General features: G+C 41.9%; 4 non-coding genes across 4 annotated transcripts; all 4 read left to right on the top strand.

Annotated features, from left to right (window-relative positions):
* Positions 1 to 1,297: 1,297 nt before the first annotated feature.
* On the top strand, positions 1,298 to 1,370 carry trnaf-gaa (transfer RNA phenylalanine (anticodon GAA)). The gene has a single exon. It is a non-coding gene; the product is annotated as a tRNA-Phe (tRNA).
* A 10,058-nt stretch (positions 1,371 to 11,428) lies between these two features.
* Positions 11,429 to 11,500, top strand: trnap-agg (transfer RNA proline (anticodon AGG)). The gene has a single exon. It is a non-coding gene; the product is annotated as a tRNA-Pro (tRNA).
* Positions 11,501 to 12,436: 936 nt separating this feature from the next.
* On the top strand, positions 12,437 to 12,508 carry trnap-agg (transfer RNA proline (anticodon AGG)). Its single transcript has one exon. It is a non-coding gene; the product is annotated as a tRNA-Pro (tRNA).
* A 255-nt stretch (positions 12,509 to 12,763) lies between these two features.
* On the top strand, positions 12,764 to 12,836 carry trnaf-gaa (transfer RNA phenylalanine (anticodon GAA)). Its single transcript has one exon. It is a non-coding gene; the product is annotated as a tRNA-Phe (tRNA).
* The last annotated feature ends 3,235 nt before the right edge of the window (positions 12,837 to 16,071 follow it).

Raw genomic sequence — 16,071 nt, 5'->3', positions numbered from 1 at the left:
GAATGGAGGGAATCCTGGAGACCAGTTCCTGGTTCTGGCTCACTGCAAGATCCAGTTTGGGAAACACCAGGGTCAGAGGTTCCTCAGGCTGCTGAAGAACTCACTGTGGTATGCCTGCTATCTGGTCAGCAGCATTTTGGGGGAGGAGGAGAGGGACAACCCGCTGTCGGACAACAAACACCTGTTCCTCAGATACACCTCGCAGATCAGGGAGGTAGGCGAGGCTGTAGAGGTGTATCAGAAAAAAACAGGCCATGCTGCAGGATGCCCACAGGACATGGACATCTGGATGGTAGGATGCCCACAGGACAGGACATCTGATGGTGGAGTTTGGGGATTTTAAGGGTAGGTCAATAAAGGAGGTGTATGAGGACCCAAGCAAGGAGGCCCAGGCTCTCATCACCTACCTGAAGAAGGCAAAGGCCGGGCCTAACACCAATATGGCCCTTTGCAAAGCATACGTGCTGAAGAGGCAGGCTCCAGCCCACGTGCCCACCGCCACTGTGCCCATTGCATCTGTCCTCACTGCTGCTGTGCCCACTGCCACTGTGTCTGTTCCTCCTCCACCTACTGCCACTAAGAACAGCCCACTGCTGGCGACCAATGTGAAGGCCCTGTTGGCGCAGGGGAAGCATTTATTTGCTTCACAGCTGGCACAAAAGATTTTGTCTCCAGCCAAACCCTGTAAGTGGGTAAGTTTTTTCTTTTTTCTCCAGCCACTGCAGGCTCGAGAGGCCCTGCTCCTGCCCCGGCTCGTGCTACTGCCCCTGCTCCTGCCCCTTATCCTGCTCCTCCAGCATTGTGGACCCCTGGCCAGGTGTCCCAGTCGCCTGCAGAGCTTCCTGTCCACTGGAAAGAGCAACTCCCATCTTTCCAGCAAGGCTTTCAACCCCTGTCCCTCTGCACCAAGACCATCCTCACTACAGCCACCCACAGGACTCCTGGGACTTTGAATCCAGCGATTCGAGTTAAAATCTCGGTGGAACCTTTTTAGGATCTTTGCGGAAGGGAGGGGAAAAACAGAGGTGATGCGCAACTGCTGACGTGGCGGTGAAATTGGCACTCTCAAACCGAGTCGGAATTGGGGAAACATGGGCTTAAAAAGCAAAGGCTTCTTTTGCTCCTTGCTATCGCGTTTCTGGACTGAATGACTTACATCTCTGCACCACATGGGAAAAGTTGACACACGCCGAGGTTCCATGGTGTAAGGGTTCGCACTCTGGGCTCTGAATCCAGTGATCCGAATTCAAATCTCGGTGGGACCTTAATTTCCCAGGCTAAACAGCACAAGTACCTGGCCGAAATAGCTCAGTTGGGAGAGTGTTAGACTGAAGATCTAAAGGTCCCTGGTTCAATCTCGGGTTTCGGCAGAGGAACCACGCCCGCCTCCTTTAGGCTACCTGATTCCACCTAGCCTCATCGCTATCTGCCTCTCAGACAGACAGCTGGGAGGGTGTGTTGCTTCCATGGTGTAATGGTTAGCACTCTGGGCTAGGTGGCGATCCGAGTTCAAATCTCGGTAGAACCTTTTTAGGTTCTTCGCGGAAGGGAGGGAAAAAACAGAGGTGATGCGCAACTGCTGACGTGGCGGTGAAATTGGCACTCTCAAACCGAGTCGGAATTGGGGAAACATAGGGTGCTTCTCAATATCCCTCCTCGTCTCCTCGTTCCTCTGTCCTCCATCCTATGACCCGGAAACCGATCGAGCTCAGCCATCTTGAAGGACATCTCAATTACCTAATTGCACCGCGAGGAGGCGAGGATCGAGGAGTGAGGAGGCTTTCAGAGGAGTCATGAGCGAGGATACACAGGTGTATCCTATGCGGAAGTGTTTTATTGACTAAACGTGACGCACGTATACATTCTCCTCCCCCTTCACATCGGTCACAATCTGTTTTAAAGTATACTTTACCTTTGCAGTTTATATAAACCACACATTACACATATTTCAACAGGGTATCTTGCTTTATTATTATTTATTATGAATTTCTTAAATAAACAAACTGCAACAACATGAGGGCAGATCCTTTGAGCGCTGCTGATGACGCTATGAAGTGACGCTCGAGTGATCAAGTATTCCAATGTATAAAAAAGCTTTCATTCTATTCCTCCATCCTCATTTTTGTCATTCATTACATTATTTTATATACTTTATATACTATACTATGCTATACACCAGTATACATATTTATGTTATCTTTTTAAATACTATGTTATACATATTTAAAAAGACATGAATAGGCAAAAACAAGTGTTTTTTTGTTTCAACAAATGACTCTCAACTATGTTATAAAAGATATACCAAAACGATTTGATATACCATTTTAAGTTTTAGATCTGTTTGATGATCATATTATTATGAATTGTCATAAACGCCTTTATGTAATATTTGGTGTTTCTTAGTAATCTCTGCCACAAAAGCTAAACAAAACAAAACGATTTAAGCATGGCATGATACCAGCAAGATTGTACCAAGAAGTGTTATTTATTTTCTTATTAATAAGTTCATCACACTATTTACAATTTGTACACAAGGCAATTCAAAGTGATTCACAGTTGTATAAAAAACAATAATGCTTATGCTCATAATAATAATAATAATATTCATTAATTATTATAATATTATAATAATTAATTACATAAAAAACAAATGCTGTAGCAAAATACTTTCAGTTGGAATATGACAGCTATGTAACGTTCTGTTTATGCCTGTGTCCTTTCAGATTATGTATGCATACCCGGTTTTACGAAGAACCTCTGAGGGTCGACTCCTTATGGGGCCAACTGAGGAGGCCAATAGGAGGAAGATCGTGTTGGCAGGGAGGGCCAATGTTGTGGTTTTCAATCTTTCTGAAAAATAACTTCACAGAGATCTTTGATGCCAGAAATAATTAGACTTTATTTTCGAACGCCGTCCCGTTCCATAGAACGGCGCTCTAACGCTCTCTGGCCCTCTGGCCTTCCAGTGCGCTCCCGAGTACATTTTGGTTCAGAGTTATATACATACTTCTTCTTCCAAAGAAGGTAACACACCCTATAGATAGTTTTGGGTAAAGGTCTTTTACCATGTGACTTCTCAGAATAGAATTTTCTGCAGCAAACAACATTCCATTCAAGGTCTTTCACATACACAGAGGAAATCCAAAGTCACAGACAGAAGAAATAATTGTGTCCAAATATATAGCAAAATTACTTGTTTTCTAAATAATAAAATCTTCTACATTCCCTCCTCTGAGGCTTATCTAAGCCTCACTTTCACTAGCTTTTTCCAGAGTGTAATTTCAAAATCCAGCTCCCTCAGTTATGCTACCTGGTGACTCAATTTGAGTCACTCATTCTCCTTTCCAATTACTGGATTAAGCCACCACACTCCGGAGGAGCACTCGAGCCAAACATCTTCTTCCATACATTTTATTTCTTTTAGTTGTTCTTTCTTTTTTGTTTATTGGAAAAAGTAAAAGAATCGAGGTCTCCTAGTCAGACAAACTGAAACATTGTTATAAGTGTGTGTATACCTTTGTTCTTGCATTGCATGTTATTGTCACAGTTATGTAGACTATATCAAACATAAAAGTCTCACTTCTTGCGGTGCAGATGTCCTCTAGGGTCTGGCTCATCAATTATCTTCTTCGTCCTCAATTCCTCATTTAATGGAATCAACATCCAGGGTTTGTAAATATCAATTTGGTTGCCCTCTCAAATTAGTTTTCATTATCTTTTTTCCGCATTTTCATTCGTTTAACCGTGGTTTTCCAACTAGTGATCTTAATATACAAAGTACACAACAGAATAATAACCCACTTTCAATATCTCTAATTGAGAAAATCATAATTTTCCAGACTTTACATTAAGTTTTCCTTAACTTTTGCTCTTAAGGTTTTTTAACATGATCATAATCGCTAAATTTTCCTCCCTGCGCAATATTATTTAGTAAAAGTGCAACACTGATCACCAAACATAAGTCATTCTACTTTTTTCATATAATTGTTTTTCTCCTAATGCAGACAAAGCATTATAATAAATATCTGCTTATTATAGTAGTCTAATTGATTTATTATGCATTTTTGTTCTACTTGATCCATATGACTATTAATTCAAAATATGGCTGGGTAAACATAACTCTCTCATTTTTATCACTTCTTATGAGAGAATATCATTTCTTAGATTCGAAGAATCCATCTTTTAGTCAGTCAATTTTAGTGAACAGAACACTTTACACCCATCTAATAAATTGCAATACATTTCACTTACTTTCTATTTTATTACCAAATTTAAACAATAAATTCCATTTTGACCTTTTTAATCTTGCGTGTTGCTTCTCATTCTCATTGTAGCTCCTCAGTTCAAGACTAAACTGAATACATTTTCTTCGTTTCTACTAATTTCTAAATAAACTATCATGAATAAACTAATTATGTGTCATGTAATCACTCTAACTAAGAAAGCTTCAGAGCAATGTTACATTTATCTCATAAAAGTCATTCAATAAACTTATTAGACAATTAGAAAAATAACTCTAGAGAACAACTTTTTGCACTCTTACATATTCCTTATATGTACATTTCTTTTTCTTTATATCTAACAATCTAAAAGTTTGTCTATCATCCTTTTAAACCATTAGCATTATAACTTAATTATTATTAAAACTTCCTTGTATTCGTATGCAATTTATTTTCAATCTTCAATACTTCTGTTTAGTTGACCCATTATCTGACGTTATTTTTGCTTAGACTTCCAATCTAAGGATTACTTCTCTGTCAGAGATTTAATTTCTGTTCCTGCCCTCCTCTGTTGATTTCATTGCTTTTACCCATCTATATCATGTCCACATGGTATACTGATATATGGCCTATTTTTGTCGCTGTTCTTTTCTTAACTTTGTTTTTGCCACAAATTTCACAAAACTTCACAAAAAAATAAAAGTCGTTCGTTGCAATGGACTCTTTCTCTCATTGTCAGCATGTCCTTGATCCCTCACTTCAGTTGTGGGGGCTTGCTGAAGTCAGTTGGTTTATTTTAAGTTGAGAGGCATGGACTCAAATGTCACACTGTTGATCACTTCTTCTGAAATTACAAAGCATAGTTACTGGTTCTTTTTGTCAGACTCGTCCCAGAATCCTTCCTGGAATTGAGCTGCTGCTATCTGTAAATTAAAGCTTAATTATTTTTGTTAGTGACAACAACATATAATTTCAATCATCTGCTCATCTGTCCCATTGTCCTTCTCGATGTTATCTGTAGAAAGGTCATGTGGGCTGAGTGGTGTCCTTTCTGCCTTCATTAACAGCAGGACTTTAATCCATATATTCTCATTTGTTTTTCATAAATTTGACTTTTGATCATTATTTGCAACTTTTTGCATTTTTCTCACAATAAATTTCAATGTACTCTTATAATTAGGCAATTCAACTCAGTTATCTCTTTGTCTTGAGTTCCACTATAAGCACATTATTTATTAGGCATCTTGGACAATACTCAACCCACTTTGACAAAAGTTACAAGACAATATTTCATACTTTTGACAAAGATCAGCTCCATCATGATATGCTGAAAAGAAAGGCAGACGTGTTATGCTGCAAAGGAAGTCAGATATGTTATGCGCTGCGCAAATGTGGCACTGTTTTTTCTATTTTTATTTTTCTCTTTTTATTCTTTGTTTTTTCATATTGTTACTTCAGTTCCTGACCAGGAAATTTAACCATATGCATCCATGGTCATTATTTTATTGGGCAGAATTTGCCCTGTGGGCCCACATGTTAAATTTTAAATACAGCTGTATTGGCAAAATAATTGATTTGCCTTAGTGTCTCTTCAGACACCATCTCTCACTCATTCACACTCAGTGTCTCTCTCACACACGCTGGCCAGCATACACTCTTACAGGTTGTGCTCTAAATGTGGCATCCTATAATTTTAGCCAAGGGTTGATCAGGTCAACACAGCTATCTCAAACACTACTGTGAAGTGTCAATGATCATAAGGTTTAGTTTAACACCGTTGTTATAATCCTTTTTTTCTTTTTACAAATTCTAATAGACTAAGTATTTTAGAATAATAAGCCTGCCAATTGTAATTTTTCAAATACATTTTGTCTTTGTGTTTCTGATTTTTCCTAATCTTTTTTTGTTTTTGTTTTTTTGCTCATGAGCTGCTTTAAGAAATTGGAGATCTCTGCGTAATCTTGGATCCATGGCCAACAACATTTCCATCTCATTATCCCAGTTCTGACAGCATTTTTTGCGATTTCATAAGCTTGGACTTTTGGAGTAATTTTTTCTCCAATCTATATCTCTAAAAACTTAGCAAAACAAAATGGAGTGACCAGTATCATTGTTTTGCAAACAATAATAATAATTCTTTGACATTTTGTGTCTATCTTTTTCTTTGCTACAGAATAATTTTTCATGCTTTTAGCCCTATAATTGTTTAATATAATAGCCCTCACTATAACAAATCCAGCCTCAGTTTGAACTAGTGAGTTGAGCACCCACTTCTCTCTTTCAGTGTATTCTCTTTCTTTTTTATATGGCTGGACTTGAACCTACTGGAAAAGCAAAGAGGGTTAGTTTAGCAGAGAATATAAAGAATTGCTTATGAGACCAGTAAATAATCAGAATGAATAAAGTTAATATAATAACTAAATTTGAAGCAGTCTCTAGAGTGATCATTGAAGTTGCCACACCTGTGTTGCCCGTAAGGGAAGGGTTTCGGTCAGTTCTTCTGTTTTTAGATGATCAGTCTGTTGAAGCTTCTTGGCTGTCGCTCTGCATGTGTCGTCAGCCTAGCTGTCACTCAAGGCTTGGTGTAAACAGGAATATAGGCTCTGTTGTTTCTCTGCCCCTTCTCAGTTTGGGCTTTGATAGATTTTGCCACAGCTTTGCATCTCAGGATTTTCCTCTTGTCCTCAGGAAAAAGTCTCCATTGAAATAGTGAACGTTTCACCTTTTCCAGCATTAAATCAGTCTTTCTCCATGCCAGAAAGTGGTCATCTTCAGAAGGGGAGCTGAAAGCCCCTCACCCTCTCTTCTTCTTCTCTCTGCAGTCGTCTTTGACCTTTCACCTCTTCCATTCGACACTGAAGCCATCTGAAACTTGAACACTCAGAGAGCTGCATAGATCAAATTAGTCTTTATAAATATTTGTTCCTGAGCTATTAGCTCTTTATCTAAATTCCACTTTTAACCATCTTTTTCCTAGTTCTTTTTTACTATATAATAATCACTGGTTGACAACAGCAGTTCTCCCATTCTATTTTTAGTAAAGCAAGTTCTTCGTTGCAGGAAAAAGCAAGCTATTTCTTCATTGCAATATCAGCAATAATCTAACTTTGATTTTCTGAGTATAATACAATTAAATAATTTTCCCTATCATAAAATCAGCCTTCAATCGTTCTTCTGTATTTGCATGCTGTGCTCAAAATAATCTAACATGGTGAATACCTTTTTCCTCACCCATTCCCAACAATTCCCATTTACTACAATTCTAAGATTGCTGTAAATTATTTATGACTGTTGAAACTTTGTCACTCAATCTTGTTCACTTTTAGCACACTGCACAAGTTATTTTTTCTTAGCACAACCTTAATTATCTACAATGGAATCATTTTTCTCACTTTGTCTTCAGGGATAATGAGATACAAATTTTAGACGTCTTCAGATATAAGATATAATATATTAAGCACGTGCATTCTTATTTATTTATCCATTAATATATATCAGTCCATTTATTAATATATATTTTATACTTTAACTTATTTATACTACAATAATCTGCAAGACTAATATCTTGAAACAATTGTTTTCTTTTACTATTTCCTTTACTTTTAATACTCATTTATAAAGTACTTGTCTCTCAAGCACATTCACACATTCCTTGTCACCTATTTTTAACCACAGTCACAGTCAAGCAGACACACAGGACAGGATCCTACATTCACTCTACTCACACAACACATTGACAATACAATAACTTTAAACTATAAGACCTCTGCGATTCACTTCCTCCGACACAACAGAGTCATATACTACATAGCTTTTCCGTACAGTCCCTTGTTAACCTATAACAAGGCGGTAACCAAAAGCTAAACTTATCTGTGCAATATTCGCCATCCTTCCAGGCCCTCTTGGCGAAATCCACATAAAACTTACCCAGTCCCTTGTTAACCTATAACAAGGCGGTAACAATAAACCAAACTTAATCTGTGCACATGCAATTAACTTATTATCCTCAAGGCCCTCTTAATAAGTAACACAGAGTTCTGGTAACCTTTACCAGTATACTTAATGATACCCAATACCATTAAAATCTACAATAAGTTGGTAACCTTTACCAGTATACTTAATGATACCCAATACCATTAAAATCTACAATAAGTTGGTAACCTTTACCAATAAACTCAAACTCTTGCTAATCATTCATCCTGGCCCTCTTGATTTAGCAAACACAGATTCTTACATACGTACGACAAAACCTTTAGCGGCACGTCAGCAGTACCAATATTCATACAACCTGCATCAGATTATATAAACACTGGCAAACACTAACGGGAGCTCCGCCGCGCTATAACACAGTACTTGATATAATCAACAACAATAGACACTTATTTCTATAATCAAAGATCCTCTTTTCAATTTTTTAGTTCTTTAAACTTGGAGAAGCATTTTAAAGGGTCTTACCACTCTGGCTCACTGGTGACAACACATACTTTTTCAAAAGCAAAAATTGCTCACCTCAAATTACAGTGGCCACTGTTGTCTGTGTCGGTCACCAGTGTTGCCTTTCGTGGTTCCTTCAGCCTCAACCCAAGTCCTGCCGGGGTCGCCAAATGTTTTGGTTTTCAATCTTTCTGAAAAATAACTTCACAGAGATCTTTGATGCCAGAAATAATTAGACTTTATTTTCGAACGCCGTCCCGTTCCATAGAATGGCGCTCTAACGCTCTCTGGCCCTCTGTCCTTCCAGTGCGCTCCCGAGTACATTTTGGTTCAGAGTTATATACATACTTCTTCTTCCAAAGAAGGTAACACACCCTATAGATAGTTTTGGGTAAAGGTCTTTTACCATGTGACTTCTCAGAATAGAATTTTCTGCAGCAAACAACATTCCATTCAAGGTCTTTCACATACACAGAGGAAATCCAAAGTCACAGACAGAAGAAATAATTGTGTCCAAATATATAGCAAAATTACTTGTTTTCTAAATAATAAAATCTTCTACATAAGGAGGAGGTCCTGGCTGAGGCCACTGCCTTTGTGAGGCAGAATGGAGGGAATCCTGGAGACCAGTTCCTGGTTCTGGCTCACTGCAAGATCCAGTTTGGGAAACACCAGGGTCAGATTTTCCTGTGGCTGCTGGAGAACTCACTGGGGTATGCCTGCTATCTGGTCAGCAGCATTTTGGGGGAGGAGGAGAGGGACAACCCGCTGTCGGACAACAAACACCTGTTCCTCAGATACACCTCGCAGATCAGGGAGGTAGGCGAGGCTGTGGAGGTGTATCATATAAAACAGGCCATGCTGCAGGAGGCCCAGAGGACAGGAGACTCTGGATGTCTGATGGTGGAGTTTGGGGATTTTAAGGGTAGGTCAATGAAGGAGGCGTATGAGGACCCAAGCAAGGAGGCCCAGGCTCTCATCACCTACCTGAAGAAGGCAAAGGCCAGGCCTAACACCAATATGGCCCTTTTCAAAGCATACGTGCTGAAGAGGCAGGCTCCAGCCCACGTGCCCACCACCACTGTGCCCACTGCATCTGTCCTCACTGCTGCTGTGCCCACTGCCACTGTGTCTGTTCCTCCTCCACCTACTGCCACTAAGAACAGGCCACTGCTGGCGACCAATGTGAAGGCCCTGTTGGCGCGGGGGAAGCATTTATTTGCTTCACAGCTGGCACAAAAGATTTTGGCTCCAGCCAAACCCTGTAAGTGATTTGCAAGCTTTAAAATCATTACAATCATTATGCAGTATATATGTCTAACGAAAATACGTGTTCAACAGCTGCAGGACCACGTGTACATCCTGCGTCTGAGTCCGCAGCCCGGAGACAGCTCTTTACATGTGGTGAGTATCACTTAACGCATACAAGTGTGTTGGTGACATGTGCTTAGTGTTTTATGTTATTTTACAGACTCTGCTGCTACGGATTTTTTTGAGGAGGAAGATGACCTGGAGATGGCAACTGTAGCCTCGCAAGCTGAGGAACAACTTCCTCAAGGTATGTAAATCTTGAACAATATTTTACAAACAATTACAAATAAAACAAAACAGTATTTTTTAAATTACATATTAATTTATTTCACAACACAGAGGAATGGCACTTCTCAGGTGTCAATCTACATTCACTCTTTGAGTGAACATCCTCAAAGGAAAAAAGATAATTTAAAGGTGTATGTAAAAGGTTTTATTTCATTTTGTATTGTAATCACTGACTAAAGCTCATTCTTGTGATCTCACACTTCCCCCACTCCCCTTGGAATAAGTGGCTGTTGTAGTGTTTGGTCTGCTTCGCTTCACACTTGGCTGATCCCATCTTTTTTTCTTCTTGTATTTCTTCTAATGGTGCTTGGATGAAAAACAGGATGATTTTCACTGCTTCCTTCCATCTTTTAATCATCATGTCATCTCTCTACTAATCATACATGCTTTGCAGTAAACCTTGTAATCGCAGTAGCTGTCCAGCAGAGCTGAGAAAGTCATGCAGTGAAAGTCTAAAACAATAAGATAATTTTGTTGTGTTTTTGTACGCTCCAGCCACTGCAGGCTCGAGAGGCCCTGCTCCTGCCCCGGCTCGTGCTACTGCCCCTGCTCCTGCCCCTTGTCCTGCTCCTCCAGCAATGTGGACCCCTGGCCAGGTGTCCCAGTCGCCTGCAGAGCTTCCTGTCCACTGGAAAGAGCAACTCCCATCTTTCCAGCAAGGCCTTCAACCCCTGTCCCTCTGCACCAGGACCATCCTCACTACAGCCACCCACAGGACTGCAGCGCCCTGCCCAGCCTCCTCTGCAGTCTCCTCCTCTGCGCCCTGCCCAGCCTCCTCTGCAGTCTCCTCCTCTGCGCCCTGCCCAGCCTCCTCTGCAGTCTCCTCCTCTGCGCCCTGCCCAGCCTCCTCTGCAGTCTCCTCCTCTGCGCCCTGTTCAGCCTCCTCTGCAGTCTCCTCCACAGCCTTCTGTCCAGCCAAGTGCTGCCTCTGCTCCTACAACATCAACTGGGTCCAGTGTTGCAGACCAGGCTCCTGTAAGTAAGCTTCTCATTATTCGTGTGCAGGTGCTGCAGCGTGATTTCCAATGACCACAAAAAAAGTGGCCGCATTTCCTCTGTGCTGGAAACTTTGCACTGGCTACCTTTTAATTGTAGATTTAATCAAAAAATTGCGCTTTAAGCCATGCAAGCTGAAATGTTTGCGGCCCGGCAGCAGCAGGGAGGATGTATGTTTCGGCTCATTGGTATAGGGGTATGATTCTCGCTTAGGGTGCGAGAGGTCCCGGGTTCAAATCCCGGACGAGCCCATTATTAGGCTTTGCTTTTAATCTCTTCAGCCTGATTAGGGCAACCAGGATATTTATATCCCGGGTTTCGGCAGAGGAACCACGTCCGCCTCGTTTAGTCTACCTGATTCCACCTAGCCTCATCGCTATCTGCCTCTCAGACAGCCAGCTATCAGGAAGTGTTGGTTCCATGGTGTAATGGTTAGCGCTTTGAATCCAGCGATCCAAGTTCCAATCTCGGTAGAACCTTTTCAGGTTCTTTGCGGAAGGGTGGGAAAAAACAGAGGTGATGCGCAACTGCTGACGTGGCAGTGAAATTGGCACTCTCAAACAGAGTCGGAATTGGGGAAACATGGGCTTAAAAAGCAAAGGCTTCATTTGCTCCTTGCTATCGTGCTTTTGGACTCAATGACTTAAATCTCTGCTGCTCATGGGAAAAGTTGACACACGCCAAGGTTCCACGTGTAATGGTTTGCACTCTGGGCTCTGAATCCAGCGATCCGAGTTCAAATCTCGGTGGGACCTGCTTTTGCCAGGAATGTGTGCAGTACCTCGTTCGAAAAAACTTTTTCGGCAGCACTGAGCCGCAAGAGCTCATCTAGGTAGTGCCCCTTGAAGGGGGGCGTAAAAAGGATGGACAGCACTGGAGAATGCAGGCATCGATCCCGCTACCTCTCGCATGCTAAGCGAGCGCTCTACCATTTGAGTTACTTCCCCTCGATGATGGAGAAGAGGTGTCCATCGCTCTCAAAGACAAAGACGAGGCGCGATCCCTAGCACGTGTGCATGTGCTGCAGCGGGATTTCCAATGACCACAAAAAAGAGGCCGCATTTCCTCTGTGCTGGCAACTTTGCACTGGCTACCTTTTAATTGTAGATTTAATTAAAATATTGCGCTTTAAGCCATGCAAGCTGAAATGTTTTCGGCCCGGCAGCAGCAGGGAGGACGTATGTTTGGGCTCGTTGGTCTAGGGGTATGATTCTCGCTTAGGGTGCGAGAGGTCCCGGGTTCTAATCCCGGACGAGCCCATTATCAGGCTTTGCTTTTAATCTCTTCAGCCTGATTAGGGCAACCAGGATATTTCTGAGAAATTGGGGATAAAATGAGCCAGAGAGAGGCCGGTTAGCTCAGTTGGTTAGAGCGTGGTGCTAATAGTGCCAAGGTCAAGGGTTCGATCCCCGTACGGGCAACTCATTTTCTCTCTGGGACCTTCGCTCTGCTCTTCTAGAAAATGACTGGCGGTCTCCCAGACATGGCTGCTGGCTAAACCGCACAAGTAGCTGGCCGAAATAGCTCAGTTGGGAGAGCGTTAGACTGAAGATCTAAAGGTCCCTGGTTCAATCCCGGGTTTCGGCAGAGGAACCACGTCCGCCTCTCTGAGTCGAGGCGGTCTATTGACCAAACGCCAGCTCTTATCTACCTGATTCCACCTAGCCTCATTGCTATCTGCCTCTCAGACAGCCAGCTATCAGGGTGTGTTTGTTCCATGGTGTAATGGTTAGCACTCTGGGCTTTGAATCCATGTGAACCTGCAACTTTACCATGATATACAGTAAAAAACATGCCACTACTGTCAAGATAATTAGCCGACCGCTAATTAAGCTATATCCTACTTAAACCATTTTTTTTGTTGTTGTTAATTTAGTATTTTTTTGTGTCATTCATTACATTATTTTGAGCACAAGAAGATTTTTACTAAAACCTTTAAAAAAAAAGTTTAATTCATATATGTTATACTATACTATGTTATACACAAGTATACATATTTATGTTATCTTTTTAAATACTATGTTATACATATTTAAAAAGACATGAATAGGCAAAAACAAGTGTTTTTTTGTTTCAACAAATGATTCTCAACTATGTTATAAAAGATATACCAAAACGATTTGATATACCATTTTAAGTTTTAGATCTGTTTGATGATCATATTATTATGAATTGTCATAAACGCCTTTATGTTATATTTGGTGTTTCTTAGTAATCTCTGCCACAAAAGCTAAACAAAACAAAACGATTTAAGCATGGTATGATACCAGCAAGATTGTACTTAGAAGTGTTATTTATTTTCTTATTAATAAGTTCATCACACTATTTACAATTTGTACACAAGGCAATTCAAAATGATTCACAGTTGTATAAAAAACAATAATGCTTATGCTCATAATAATAATAATAATATTCATTAATTATTATAATATTATAATAATTAATTACATAAAAAAGAAATGCTGTAGTAAAATACTTTCAGTTGGAATATGACAGCTATGTAACGTTCTGTTTATGCCTGTGTCCTTTCAGATTATGTATGCATACCCGGTTTTACGAAGAACCTCTGAGGGTCGACTCCTTATGGGGCCAACTGAGGAGGCCAATAGGAGGAAGATCGTGTTGGCAGGGAGGGCCAGGTGTAAGGAGGAGGTCCTGGCTGAGGCCACTGCCTTTGTGAGGCAGAATGGAGGGAATCCTGGAGACCAGTTCCTGGTTCTGGCTCACTGCAAGATCCAGTTTGGGAAACACCAGGGTCAGATTTTCCTGTGGCTGCTGGAGAACTCACTGGGGTATGCCTGCTATCTGGTCAGCAGCATTTTGGGGGAGGAGGAGAGGGACAACCCGCTGTCGGACAACAAACACCTGTTCCTCAGATACACCTCGCAGATCAGGGAGGTAGGCGAGGCTGTGGAGGTGTATCATATAAAACAGGCCATGCTGCAGGAGGCCCAGAGGACAGGAGACTCTGGATGTCTGATGGTGGAGTTTGGGGATTTTAAGGGTAGGTCAATGAAGGAGGTGTATGAGGACCCAAGCAAGGAGGCCCAGGCTCTCATCACCTACCTGAAGAAGGCAAAGGCCAGGCCTAACACCAATATGGCCCTTTTCAAAGCATACGTGCTGAAGAGGCAGGCTCCAGCCCACGTGCCCACCACCACTGTGCCCACTGCATCTGTCCTCACTGCTGCTGTGCCCACTGCCACTGTGTCTGTTCCTCCTCCACCTACTGCCACTAAGAACAGGCCACTGCTGGCGACCAATGTGAAGGCCCTGTTGGCGCGGGGGAAGCATTTATTTGCTTCACAGCTGGCACAAAAGATTTTGGCTCCAGCCAAACCCTGTAAGTGATTTGCAAGCTTTAAAATCATTACAGTATATATTATGCAGTATATATGTCTAACGAAAATACATGTTCAACAGCTGCAGGACCACGTGTACATCCTGCGTCTGAGTCCGCAGCCCGGAGACAGCTCTTTACATGTGGTGAGTATCACTTAACGCATACAAGTGTGTTGGTGACATGTGCTTAGTGTTTTATGTTATTTTACAGACTCTGCTGCTACGGATTTTTTTGAGGAGGAAGATGACCTGGAGATGGCAACTGTAGCCTCGCAAGCTGAGGAACAACTTCCTCAAGGTATTTAAATCTTAAACAATATTTTACAAACAATTACAAATAAAACAAAACAGTATTTTTTAAATGACATATTATTTTATTTCACAACACAGAGGATTGGCATTTCTCAGGTGTCAATCTACATTCACTCTTTGAGTGAACATCCTCAAAGGAAAAAAGATAATTTAAAGGTGTATGTAAAAGGTTTTATTTAATTTTTTATCGTAATCACTGACTAAAGCTCATTCTTGTCATCTCACACTTCCCCCACTCCCCTTGGAATAAGTGGCTGTTGTAGTGTTTGGTCTGATTCGCTTCACACTTGGCTGATCCCATCTTTTTTTCTTCTTGTATTTCTTCTAATGGTGCTTGGATGAAAAACAGGATGATTTTCACTGCTTCCTTCCATCTTTTCATCATCATGTCATCTCTCTACTAATCATACATGCTTTGCAGTAAACCTTGTAATCGCAGTAGCTGTCCAGCAGAGCTGAGAAAGTCATGCAGTGAAAGTCTAAAACAATAAGATAATTTTGTTGTGTTTTTTTACGCTCCAGCCACTGCAGGCTCGAGAGGCCCTGCTCCTGCCCCGGCTCATGCTACTGCCCCTGCTCCTGCCCCTTATCCTGCTCCTCCAGCATTTTGGACCCCTGGCCAGGTGTCCCAGTCGCCTGCAGAGCTTCCTGTCCACTGGAAAGAGCAACTCCCATCTTTCCAGCAAGGCCTTCAACCCCTGTCCCTCTGCACCAGGACCATCCTCACTACAGCCACCCACAGGACTGCAGCGCCCTGCCCAGCCTCCTCTGCAGTCTCCTCCTCTGCGCCCTGCCCAGCCTCCTCTGCAGTCTCCTCCTCTGCGCCCTGCCCAGCCTCCTCTGCAGTCTCCTCCTCTGCGCCCTGCCCAGCCTCCTCTGCAGTCTCCTCCTCTGCGCCCTGTTCAGCCTCCTCTGCAGTCTCCTCCACAGCCTTCTGTCCAGCCAAGTGCTGCCTCTGCTCCTGCAACATCAACTGGGTCCAGTGTTGCAGACCAGGCTCCTGTAAGTAAGCTTCTCATTATTCGTGTGCAGGTGCTGCAGCGTGATTTCCAATGACCACAAAAAAGAGGCCGCATTTCCTCTGTGCTGGAAACTTTGCACTGGCTACCTTTTAATTGTAGATTTAATCAAAATATTGCGCTTTAAGCCATGCAAGCTGAAATGTTTG

Source organism: Siphateles boraxobius, unplaced genomic scaffold (assembly GCF_051911475.1).
Source record: "Siphateles boraxobius isolate OS27281-9 unplaced genomic scaffold, OSU_SipBor_1 19, whole genome shotgun sequence".
Lineage (NCBI taxonomy): Eukaryota > Metazoa > Chordata > Actinopteri > Cypriniformes > Leuciscidae > Siphateles > Siphateles boraxobius.
The sequence above is the reverse complement of the archived record's forward strand: the minus strand, read 5'-3'. Positions and strand labels throughout refer to the sequence as shown.